The sequence below is a fragment of the Belonocnema kinseyi genome, chromosome 10, assembly GCF_010883055.1.
Source record: "Belonocnema kinseyi isolate 2016_QV_RU_SX_M_011 chromosome 10, B_treatae_v1, whole genome shotgun sequence".
In the NCBI taxonomy this organism is placed as follows: domain Eukaryota; kingdom Metazoa; phylum Arthropoda; class Insecta; order Hymenoptera; family Cynipidae; genus Belonocnema; species Belonocnema kinseyi.
Genome location: NC_046666.1, coordinates 80,667,153 through 80,679,435, shown reverse-complemented (window position 1 = coordinate 80,679,435; position 12,283 = coordinate 80,667,153). Strand labels below are relative to the sequence as shown.

At 32.8% G+C, this 12,283-nt stretch overlaps 2 protein-coding genes across 13 annotated transcripts in view; both read right to left on the bottom strand.

Annotated features, from left to right (window-relative positions):
• LOC117181817 (rap guanine nucleotide exchange factor 6-like) overlaps positions 1-12,283 on the bottom strand; it is a 493,078-nt gene that overhangs the window by 462,134 nt on the left and 18,661 nt on the right. The window lies entirely within an intron of this gene.
• LOC117181820 (U4/U6.U5 tri-snRNP-associated protein 2) overlaps positions 6,708-12,283 on the bottom strand; it is a 34,990-nt gene continuing 29,414 nt past the window's right edge. The window contains exon 10 of the mRNA XM_033374810.1: positions 6,708-6,812. The gene's annotated coding sequence lies outside the window, so the exon portion shown is untranslated. The remainder of the gene's footprint in view (positions 6,813-12,283) is intronic.

Below are 12,283 nucleotides of genomic sequence, written 5' to 3'. Positions count from 1 at the left end.
AAAGAGGGAGCTCTTCTTAATATTTTGACACCAAAATCATGTCGATACACCTTACCGACTCCGAGTAAAGCCACCCACGCTTTAACTTGACAGACTGTACATCTCTGGTGGATGTAAACAAAAGGACCCTCGAGTATCGGAGTAACTTTATGAATCTGTTGTGATATTCCAATTCGGCCGATAATTTTACATGCGAAAATGTAAAATTCATTATGTGAAAGAATAAAATAAAATTTATCAGGGCGACAGGTTTTCAACACTCGAAAACTCAAACTTCGTACAATTTCATGGAGATTGAAGAAACACAAGCCGGACATGTTACCACTTACCTAAAACACATAAGATACTATGGGTATTTTTTTGATATTTAAATATTCCGTAAAAAAAATATGAAATATACGTTTTGAATAACCGCATTTTTTCCGTTCCGATAGCTGAAAATGTAAAAGGCAAAATAGGAATAGCTCGGATTCGGTCTACTTTGTGTGAAAGCTGTCAAAAAAGTTGAACATAGCTGTCAATTTCCTCGCATTAAAAATAAAAGTGCTCCTAAATTGAAGGATGCAGGTATCGCTAAACAACGAACACGATGTAATTTTCAAACAGAAGAAAGTGATTTTACCGACGCATGGTATTTTTACACGCTGCGACTGAATTTTCCCTTATGAATGTAAAGTTCTTACGAGGGAATGCGTAATTTTATTTTTATCGAGTGTGTAATATTACACTGCTGTTCGAGGGTCCTTTTATTTACGTCGCAAGAGGATGTAATTTCACATACTTTTGTGAAATCACACAGTGGAGTGTCTGATATTTACAATGATACAATATTTAATTTTCCGAAACTTTGTAATTTTACGCAAATCTTTTTTTACAGTGTGTATCTAGAAATCTAAAAAATCATAAATTAAAATGATTTAAAATTGAATATTGAAAAGCATTTTCATACGTCAATTTTCAACGTTTAGTACAACAATATGTAACTATTAAGGTCATGGTATTATGGAAAAGACATAAAATTTTATAAATTAAAATTTGAAGGTAAATAATTTTCAAAGTTTCAAACTTTTAACATTCCAAACTTAAGATGAAAAAATTTTGACTCATGTTAATATTAGATCATTCGAGCCTTCAAAATTGAGCAATTGAAAATAAGCCATTTTTTAAATTTTCTAAATGAATTCGGTCAATCTCACATTTTTACATATTACTATATAAAGTGAAATTTAAAGTAATTCTATAGATTTTCGAAAAAAAAATAACACAAATTTCTAGTCCAAAAATAAATTCACTATCATTTTCTGGTGTTCGAGTCCAGTGGTAGGTATGGGAAAACTTGTATCGCTACCTAGAAATATGTTTCATTACAAAAAAATAACCTTATTTCATAGAAATAAAGTCAGATAAAAGGAAACCGTAGCAACGAAATTTTAATGTCCATAATATTCTCATGATTTCTCAAATAACCGCCTTTTTCGAAAGTCTTTTCACGTCGCAAGAAAGACTCGAGTATAAATTCTCTGTGTCTCTGCAAACGTGGAAAGTGTATTACGTTATTGACACGTGGGAAGCCTCCACGGTCTCGCTACTCTCTTCATGGATTATACGAGCGAAGATTATACGAGTCGCCTAAGTTTTGTTCCAAGAAGACTTAAGTATCCCTGATACAATATATACCTATGCACTACTGTAGCAATAGCAAGAACGCCACTATAATTTCCCATACGTGTAAACCAGGTTACCAATTTGCTGCGGAAGTCGGCGATAGCAAAACTGCTTTTCAAATCAGCCGCCTACCTGACACTCCGCACTCAAATAATCAGAGCATGAGTTAACAAAACAAAAGGTCGAGATAAATTTATTCCAAGATTAGAAAAAAGCTCCTCGTGCTTTAGACTTGAGAAATCAAATGAAGGACCCACAGTCTAAACCTGTTAAGTGACATTTCAGTAGACGGCGAAAGTAAATCGTTGTTATTTTTGCAATTTTCAATACTTGTTTAAACTGTAAAATGTTTCTTGTTCATTTACTAGGAAAAAATAATATACTTTAGATTTATAATATTTGAATCAAAACTGAACGTTATATGACAATTGAAAGCTATTCATATGTTATCTACAAGGGGCCCAGCAGTCCAGATCTGTTATCTGCAGTGTTCTACCGCTGACGTGATAGTAGCCACAAAAAACTTTTGACACACACTAACATGTGACTCACTGGCCTATTCTACGAGTAAACTAAGCCGTTGTGAGAAAAAGCACGGATTTCCCATAAGACGCCATAAGCAGTTAAGAAGTTTAGACCGCGGACCTATGCTATACATACCAAAACGCGATTTTCAAAAATTCATTTAAAAAAAACTAAAACGAATTTTGCCGTTTCGCTTGCGGAATAATAACTGAATGTAAAAAAAGTTCCAGAAAATACAAAACAATCAATTTCGAAAAATGCCAGTTAACAGGTTTAGACGGCGGACCCGTCGATTCATCTTTAGAAATTGGAACTCTAAAAATGAAGATATTAAGATTAGCGGCTTATTTAAAATAGATTTCAAAACAGTGCACCAGAATTTAAAAATACAACTGCGCTATTTTAAAGTGGAAGATTTTTTATTAATTTTATATGCATTTCGGGTCTCTGATACGCCGACAACTACTATCTTGGAAGCACAATAAACTTTACATACCGCCTTTGCAATGAAAAGTGGTACAAGTAACCTGACACGCATTACGCATCTTGACCTAGCTTCGAAAGTATTTTTGTCCTTATCTCCGCTCTCATAATCCTACCTAGGCCCTCAACTTTCAACAATTCACTTGCTTTACAAAAAAGCATAACCAAAGAGCCATAATTAGAAATAAAGTGAAAAGAAGATTTTTCACTATTTTGAGTTAATCAAATGTAAACTGAGTAATAAAAACTAAAATGTAATCAAATTGAATAAATTATATTATTTTTATTTTACTATCTTTAAGTTAATAAAACTAATTTCAACTAGGTTTCCGTTTTCATATTTTCTTCCATTCTCTAATGTCTAATTATACAAATTCTAGTTTATTTCCCAGTTTTCCCGATCCAGTGAAATTGTAGAAAAGGGCTTATTTTAAGGTAACATTCTACTTTTGAGAAAAATAAAAAGTTTCTTAAAAGTAAATTTTGTTAAACAGTTTTTAAAACTTTTGTTTGAGTCATTCTGCTTCTGGAAGTTATTTACTGAACCTGTGGAGGTAGTTATTGAAGAAGAAAAATTACTCAAGAAAGGTTACATATGTATGAAGACAGAGCCTTTCGCGAATAAAGTCTATGGTCAGCGAACCTTCGCTCAACTATCGATTATTTTGGTAGGTTGGACGTGCACGTTTATGTCTATGGAGAGCTTACAACCGCTGCATTCGACTACCTTCCTGGTCAGGCCTATCCAATTTACACCCAAAAATCCCATAAACTTGAAATTAACAATAAATGCACAAATAAACCTTTTATTTCCATATTACTCGTATTTCCCATTTGAGATCAAGTTTGTCTTTTCTTCAAATCAAGTCATTTAAAAAAAAAATACATTTAAAACGTAGTGCAATTTTTTTTTTCTTAACATGTAAATAAAATCTAATATACTAAACATTTTTCAATGTCCTTGGAATCATCTTGACGAAATTCTAATATTTTTTCACCTGAAAGAATTATTTTTGTAAGATATATTAAATAAGTAATCAAGATGTTTCAATTAACTTTATTAAAAATATATATTCATTTGATTTTTATTATTAATTTCCCATAGATTAGATGGCTTCGAATTTTGTTCCACATTTTTGTATTAACTTTGAAACATTTAGTATTAGATTTTATTTAAATTTTAAGACAACTTTGAAATTTGCACTTCTTATGCAATGCAATATGAAATAATTCAAAAACTACCTTCATCCTGGCTTCTTTTGTAGATAATTATGATGAATTAGGTCTCTGGGAAAAATATTTTTCTTTGATTTTAAGAATTAAAATTATATCATTTGGCAGGTCACACATAAAGAAGAAACATTTTTTATGACAAAATTTTAAAACTTACGTAAAATAGTTATTAAGCAAAATTTATTGTAATAGAATTTTTTCTTTCTGTCACTTCTTATGCACTTTTAAAACATGGTTCAATTTTAATAAACAATGGCATATTTTTTCAACATTCACTGCAAATTTACTACTTTCAATTATTAACATAAGTTCATGATACTCCAATATAGTTTTTTTCTGAAAGTTTATTTTTTTTAAATTGTTTGAACTATTTCAGCCATAGAAAAAATGACTTTCAAAATTGGAAACAGTAGAGTTGTAAGCATATTTCCCTTGAAAAAAATCATTATTTATTTAAATTCAACTATTAAGGAATAATTTTTTTTTATTTGAAATGACATCATCAGTAATATTATTTGAATTCTTAAAATCATAGAAAAATTATTTTTTTCAGACATCTGATTTTTGACCCAACTACTTTAATCTATCATGCATTTCCGGGATTTTCCTCATTTCCCAGTCCGTTACACGGACTGAGATAAAGTAGAAGCAAGTAGGTTTTGTTGATTCTAGGTTTTTTCCGATTTCCCGTAACGCATAACAAAGGAAAACTAACTTTATGGATGGAGACCAACAAGAAGCAGATCATCGAAGGCCTTATAACTAGTAGAGAATTAAATAACAGGATATTGAGAATTGAAATCTGGGTCAGACTGAGATAGCAAAAGAATGTGCTAAAAATGGACATTTGGTTGGCTAAGTTCATCTAAAAGGTTATAGGTACAGGAATTTATCAAGACCTCCAGTCTTTTTCACCCTGACATGTTTCGGAGATCAATAAACCTTCATCTTTGACTTCTGACATATGACCTTTCGCCTTTTATTTTTAATTGACCAAAAAAATTATCCTGCAATTTTTTACAATTTCTCCCATATGGTGATTTTGAATCAAATTTGTGAATATTTTTTTTTAAAGAATTGTTACAAATATTTTTATTTTGCTGATAAATAAAGTTACTTACCTACAAAGTGCGCATGCATATCCAATGCGTCGATTCGCAAAATTCGTGTTTCAAATTGCGCATGCGGTAATATTATTCTCGCACAGAGTGCTGGATTGTAACACTTTGCAAAGCATTCAGAGACATGAAAGTGCTTCCTTTCGAGGTAGGTGTTGTAAAAAAATCTTTAGACTTTTATATTTAAGAACATCAATAAAACCATCCATACGAATTTAAAAGTATCCACAGATTCAAATCCAATTTTCAAATTCAGAAATAAAGAAAAATATGATTTTTTGCTACTGAGTCGCTGAATCGATACAAAATATAGTTTGATAGAAAAATCTCATCAAATCCCGATAAGATTAGGAGAAATTGGTTTTCACTTGAGGCGCAGCTTTTCTCAATTGTATTATATATAGACGTCGATTTAAACTCTAGTTTATATTAAAATTAGCAAAAACACCCAAGTGCGAAGTCGCATACGGCCCAACCTTGGCCTATAGTCGTCAAAAATATTGCCGATTCTGGGCCAAGCATCGGTGGAGGATCGGCAAATATAAATAGCCAATATAGGCTGTCAGCACTGGCTCAACATTGGGTCGATTTAAATAAAACATGGTTTGCCGTGGTAAAAGTAACAATTGGCCCAGTAATGTACCGTCACTGGGCCAGACTTTGGCTAATCCTCGTGAAGCATAGTTCCCTGTACTAAAAGTGAGACTTGGCGCAATAAAGTGCTGATACTGGGCCAAGCATCGGCGGAGGATCGGCAAATATAAAAAGCCAATGTAGGCTGCCAGCACGGGCTCAACATTAGGCCGATTTAAATAAAACATGGTTCGCCGTGGTAAAAGTGACACTTGGCCCAGTAATGTGCCGTCACTGAGCCAGACGTTGGCTGAGCCTCGTGAAACATGGTTCCCCGTACTAAAAGTGAGATTTGGCGCAATAAAGTGGCTATACTGGTCCAAGCATCGCTGGAGGACCGGCAAATATAAATAGCCAATACAGGCTGGCAGCACTAGCTCAACACTGGGCCGATTAAAATGCCGACATTGGCCCAATAATTTTAGCCGGCCTTTAGCTGCCAACATTGGACCAACACTGGGTCGTATATTCAGCTTCGGCAATTCACACTTGGGCAGAATATATTTGGAGCTGTTAAAAATTTTTTCTAGCCAATAAAAGGGATGATGTACAAGTTGACGTTTATATAGTTTATGTCTGATACTTTTCAATAGTGAAATTGTCGTGGATTAATGAAAACGAAGTTGCGTGATTGGTTTTAGTTGATGTTATGTACTATCCAATTTCAACAAGAAAATTAATTTATCGACTTAAAAATAATTAGTACTAAAGTCACGTCACGATGTCTATGAAACGTCTATAACATGAAGTTCGCAGCACTGAACCAACGGACACGTGAACTTGCATATATTTTAGACACAAAGCTTCCGGCTCCTTGTCAATGAGACATGCTTCGAAACATTCTACGTGCCCTGACCGATAATTGCGATAGTCTTCAGTATAAAAGGCCAAGAAAAAAAGCCGGGATCGTATCTAAATTTTTCTAACTGAATTCAAGAAAAAATACATTTTTATCAATATGGACATTTGCATTCAATTTTACTTAATTATAAATTTACATTTTTGCATAAAATTATTAATGTCATGGAACAAATCAAAATTGATTTTTACATACTTGCGAAGTTAAAATAACGACTAAAAATAACTCGCTGGCAGGCTTATGGGTTTTATACTTACATGTTTTGGCAAGAAAGAATATATGCAAGTAGAGCTCACCTGAAAACAAAATTTCTTTTATTAAACACGGTCAAATTAGACAAATTAATCAAATTACAATATTTCACACTGGAAGCTTGTTCTGAATTTTAATCATTCGAAATTTTATAATTTCATATTACATAACTAGCCAAATTGATCAAAAATATTTGATTACTCATACGCCATGTGATAAGTCTTAACAAAATAGTTTGGATCCCCCCTTCACCCCGCATACAGTTACACATAATTTTTCCAAATATATACAATTTAGATACTTCTTTCCAAAAAATAAATCAACGCTGTCATTTTTTCAATTTAATTTTTCAATTGCAAATGTATAAAAATGAATAGATTTAAATTTTTAATAATTAATATCGAAGAATTTTTCATGGTAAATATTTAAAATTGAACAATTAAAATAAGACAAAAAAATTACATACCTTCAAAATATAAACCTTATACAAATTTGACAATATCCAATTCTACATTTTCAAAAATTAAATTCATTTTGAAAATTTACAATTAAAAAATACTCGAGTTTGAAATATTACAATAAAAAATAGTGTGATGTTGATGATTTACGTTTGAAATTTCTGAAATCTGAAAGATTTACAATTGAAAACTCTGGCCTATAGATTTTGAACTATAAATATTCAGATTTCAACAAGTTGGCGAATTTTAATTGTAAATACCTTTCAAATGGTGTCAAATCAGTGTCAAAAATGGAAAATATCTGTATGACTCAGAATATTTTTAGTTCCTATTGATCTGTCGTTAAGGTGTTAAGCAATTCATGGACGTCCCCTTATTGAATAACTTCAAAATTCCAGAATAGAAAGCTCTGTTTTGTAAGAATTGATAATAGTAAAAAAACACAAATCTGTGGCACAACAGGAGTAATGTCACGAGTAATGAAAAAAGATTGGTATTTAATATAAGGAGTAGTGGTTTTCCGGATGTAACTATTAATGTAACTATCCAGAAAATGTGCATATGCGACAGATGAATATTCTATTCTATTCTAGTAGAAGGAATAACAGCTCAAATAAATACCCATACACGTCTAAGCCATTGAAACGTAAATTAAAAGGGCGGCAGATTATAAAACGGGACAAAGACAATTAAAATACTAAATTATGCAGAAGTACTGGACCTCTATGTTTGTATTACGTTGCTTGGCGTAACTTCAAATTTTTATTTAAAAAGGGGGTAAAATATAATTTCAAGAGATGAAACGAAAACCAATATTATATACAAAGCATAATTAATTATGTTATTAAATATCTTAAATAAAAGCGCTCTTGGATGAAAAAATATATATACTGTGAATTTAACATTATTAAATTCAAAAAATAGAGGAAACTAAAGAAAAAAATCAGCAGGATACTAAATGCATGTTTTTTTATAGGAGAATCACTCCTGAACAAAAAATACTAAATTTTATAGTATTTTTTGTACACTACATTGCAATTATTAATGCAATTAATCTTGAACAGTCTTTAATTATTATTGAGCTATCACCAAATGCATCTGAACATGTTCAACATTGTGCTAAGAGATCCCGACTTTTGACGAAAAATGAACAACCGGACTCCACTTTGTTGACTTTATTTTTACATTTTGGTGCACTGCAACTAACAATTATTTGTCAGTTCACAACTTTTTATTTGTACTCTTGTTAAAGGTAACTGTAGAAATATTCCGTTTGCACTTGGCATAAAGTACAAGCACGGCTGTCCATATGGCGATACAGCACTCCTATGTAATTGAGTACCTTAAGGAACATTTGCAAAAATGTTTTCTGTTTTATATTCGTTTAAAATGAAATATATATTCTGTTAATAGGCGATGTTATTCCTTATCCCGTTATAGTATGCCATCCTTTAATTAAACAATGTGTATCCCGAAGCGTATCCTTTTAAAATTAAAAAAATAATAATATAAAAAAAAAAATTCGATTATATGTCTTCAAAGAAATTCTAGATATTTTGTAATTCGTAAAATATGTAACTTATAACGAAGCTCATCTAATTATATAATTGGTACAGAATGACCCGAATAAAAATGCCTCGACTTGAGTTCGACTTGAATTTCCCCCAATCAAGACATGCTGAAGTCGAAAAGTTCGACTTGAGCATGTCTCAGTTTTGAGGTGGAGTCAGGCTTCAATTTATGTCTTGGAGACAAGTTTTTATGTCCTGAAGACAAACATTTATCCCTTGAGTCGAATTTTAATGACTCCAACACGCGCGGTTTATAACTTCGAGAGTATACCTGCCCTAACAAAAAGGGTAATTCGAACAGTCATAAAAGCCAATCTTTGTTAATGACTAAACAATCTTGTATATTTTTATACTATACATATATATAAAATCAACTTATTTACGGATTGTTATTTTTATTATACTTGTTTGACGATGGTATCGAAAATCTTGTTTGTTTTTACGTATTTCTAACGGCTTAGAAGCTTCTTCTAGAAAGTTAACATTTTCATTTATTTGAAGAAAATTTTTAAGGCTTATACTCGTTCAGATCCATGGATTCTGAGTTTTTAAATTAAAAATAACTAAATTAATAATTACAAATTTTTCATTCATCAATTCACCAAAAAGGTTCGATAATCTCAGCCAAGACAAGGCTCGTCTTGAGTCAAGTAAACATCGCCTTAGCCAAGACAAGGCAAATTTCAGTGAGGCCTCTCTGCCTGAATACTAGGCAGTCTGATAAGTCCCCGAAAAATGAAACACGGAGACGTTTTTTTGGCCAAATTCGGTTTTATTTTTCAACATACTCTCCTTTTAGGTCGATACAGCAAGTCCAACGATTTTCTAACTTTTTGATACCGTCCGAAAAGTACTCGATCGGAAGGTCTCCAAAATACGCCTCAGTTTCAGCTATGAGCTCCTCATTTGAGTAAAAACGCTTACCGGTGAGTCATCTCTTCAGGTTAGGGAACAAGTAATAGTCGCTGGGGGCCAGGTCTGGTGAATACGGTGGCTGAGGAACCAATTCGAAGCCAATTTCATGCAATTTTGCTTGTGCAACTAAGTATGAATGAACAGGCGCATTGTCGTGATGATAAAGCGGTTTTTTCTTCTTTAAATGCGGTTGTTTTTCGGCGATTTCGATTTTCAATCGGTGGAACCCACTGTTTTGCCTGTTGCGTTGACTCAATAGTGTAGTAGTGGATCCAGGTTTCATCCATGGTTATGAATCGGCGCAAAAACTCGGTCGGCTTACGCGAAAATAATGCCAAATTCTGCTGGGAAGTTGTCACACGAATTCGTTTTTGGTCCACTGTGAACAAACGCGGCACCCATCGCGCGCAGAGCTTCTTCATGCCCAAAACTGAATGCACGATATTGCCCACACGTTCCAATGATATGCCTACAGCATTAGCTACCTCTCTGAATTTCACTTTGGGATCATTCAACATCATATCATGGATTTTTTCGACATTTTCTGGTGTAGTAACCTCTTTTGGGCGCCCAGATCGTTCAGCATCAACTGTGTTCGTACGGCCACAACGAAACTCGGTAAACCACTTATGAATCGTTCCAATCGACGGTGCGGTCTCGGATATCGTTTTCTTGCGAAGATAGTAGTGTTTGATCAAAACTCGAAACTCAGATTTTTCCATATTAAAAAAAACTCGGAGGTTAGTCGCTTCTCAGTGCTGTAACTTGTAAATGCGTAAACATAAATAGCTGAAGTTTTGACAGGCGTCATTTGAAGGATCAAGTTCAAGCTAGACGAAAATTCTTAGAATTTTCAGGTACTTATCAGACTGCCTAGTACCTTCTAGGGAAAATTTCTGTGTCGCGGCTTATGGCTGAATAACCTGGGGGTAATTTTGATGGAGGCCACCCTCGAGTTATGGCGGTATCTCGAAAATTGTATCGCCATCACCCCTTTTAGCGTTCCGGGGGTTGGAGTGCAGGGCCGAGTAAAACCGAAAGTGGAAGAGGTGCCCTGATTCGAAGATCCTACTTCCTCACCCCCGAACCCAACCACTCTCGACGGGTAACTTGAATCAGGAAATTGCCGTGAAATTACATACAAGTTGAAGCAAACGCATTTGCCCGCAGCGCGTTTCGTGTCGACCTTCAATCAATATGCCTGTTTGCCAATTATTCTTCAAACCCCCGTAAAAACCTACAAAATATATTTTTTCATATTATTTAAAAATAGTTTAACTTAACAAAACCTCAGTTTTGAAGACGTTAACAATTTAAACGAAAATTTGTCAGTGTGCCTCGGATCACTTCAAATTTTAAGAAACTCCCAATTTTGTCCACATTATTAGTTTTTGACTTTTATATATTTAATTAAATATAAATATCGAAGTTTTCATTGACACTTTCATTAACGCAATTTAGGTTTGAAAAATCAACAGAAGTTGAAAGCAATTAGACTTTATTTGTTATGTGTTGTAATTGTTGGTACCCCTCTTGGCATTCAAAATATGCAATGAATTGGGTTTCCCCCAAACTGGCATCCTCACACAACATTGTCAAATACACACAGCAATTTTCGTCAAGGAGTTGATTTTCACATGTGATTGAAGTTCTAAATGTTCAAATGAACATTTTTTACTGATGACTTTGCAAACCAGGAAAAGTGCTAAAATTTTTGTTCATTTATATTAGACATAATTTAATATAAAAAGAATTATAATGCATAATTTAAATTGCAGCTGAAACAATATTTCTCGCTAAAATAGAAATCTCGAAAAATATTTCGTTCATTCGAATGTTCAGAACTATACCTAAAAAGGGAAATTCTACCCAAGTCGGGCAGTTATAAATTGAAATGGGCATGTCTAAAGTAAAAATGGGTAGTTCTAACATTTTTCTGCCATTCACGTTACAAAATTATACATAAAATTAAAAATTTGTAGGAAATGTATATTATTGTGAATAATAAATCGCGAGTTGTTTTTACCAGTATGATTAAATATATTTCTAGAAAATATTGAATAAAACCTTACATTTATTATACATTTCATATACACAATTTCTATTAAATGCGTTTTTTTGGGGATTTTTTCTCATTTGGTCATCTGCATCAATGATCGGTCGTTTTTCTGGTCTCTTGAAAATACTATTAAATCATTTTTATATGCTTGTTCGAACAGTTTCTTATTTTATAGTGTTTTATTAAGCATAAGTATTAAAGCTTTTGCAACATTTCTAAAATTAGATTATTATTGGTATTAATTTCCATATGAGAGCATACATTATTGACAGAAAAGTGTTCAAGGAAAAATTATGAGAAAAGTATTCCTGGGAAGCAAAGAACTTTTTTTAGGCATTTGCTTACTGTCAGGTCGGGCAGTTCTAAATTTTGCTTAGAGTATATCCCGCTGTCTACCTGTACATTAATAGGCGGTGAGTTTTCAGTTGTATCACTTTCAGAAAAACACTTCTACACTTGCATAAGTTTTGTAATTAAATGTCTTGAAATTAAAATAGAAATCTACTATTTAA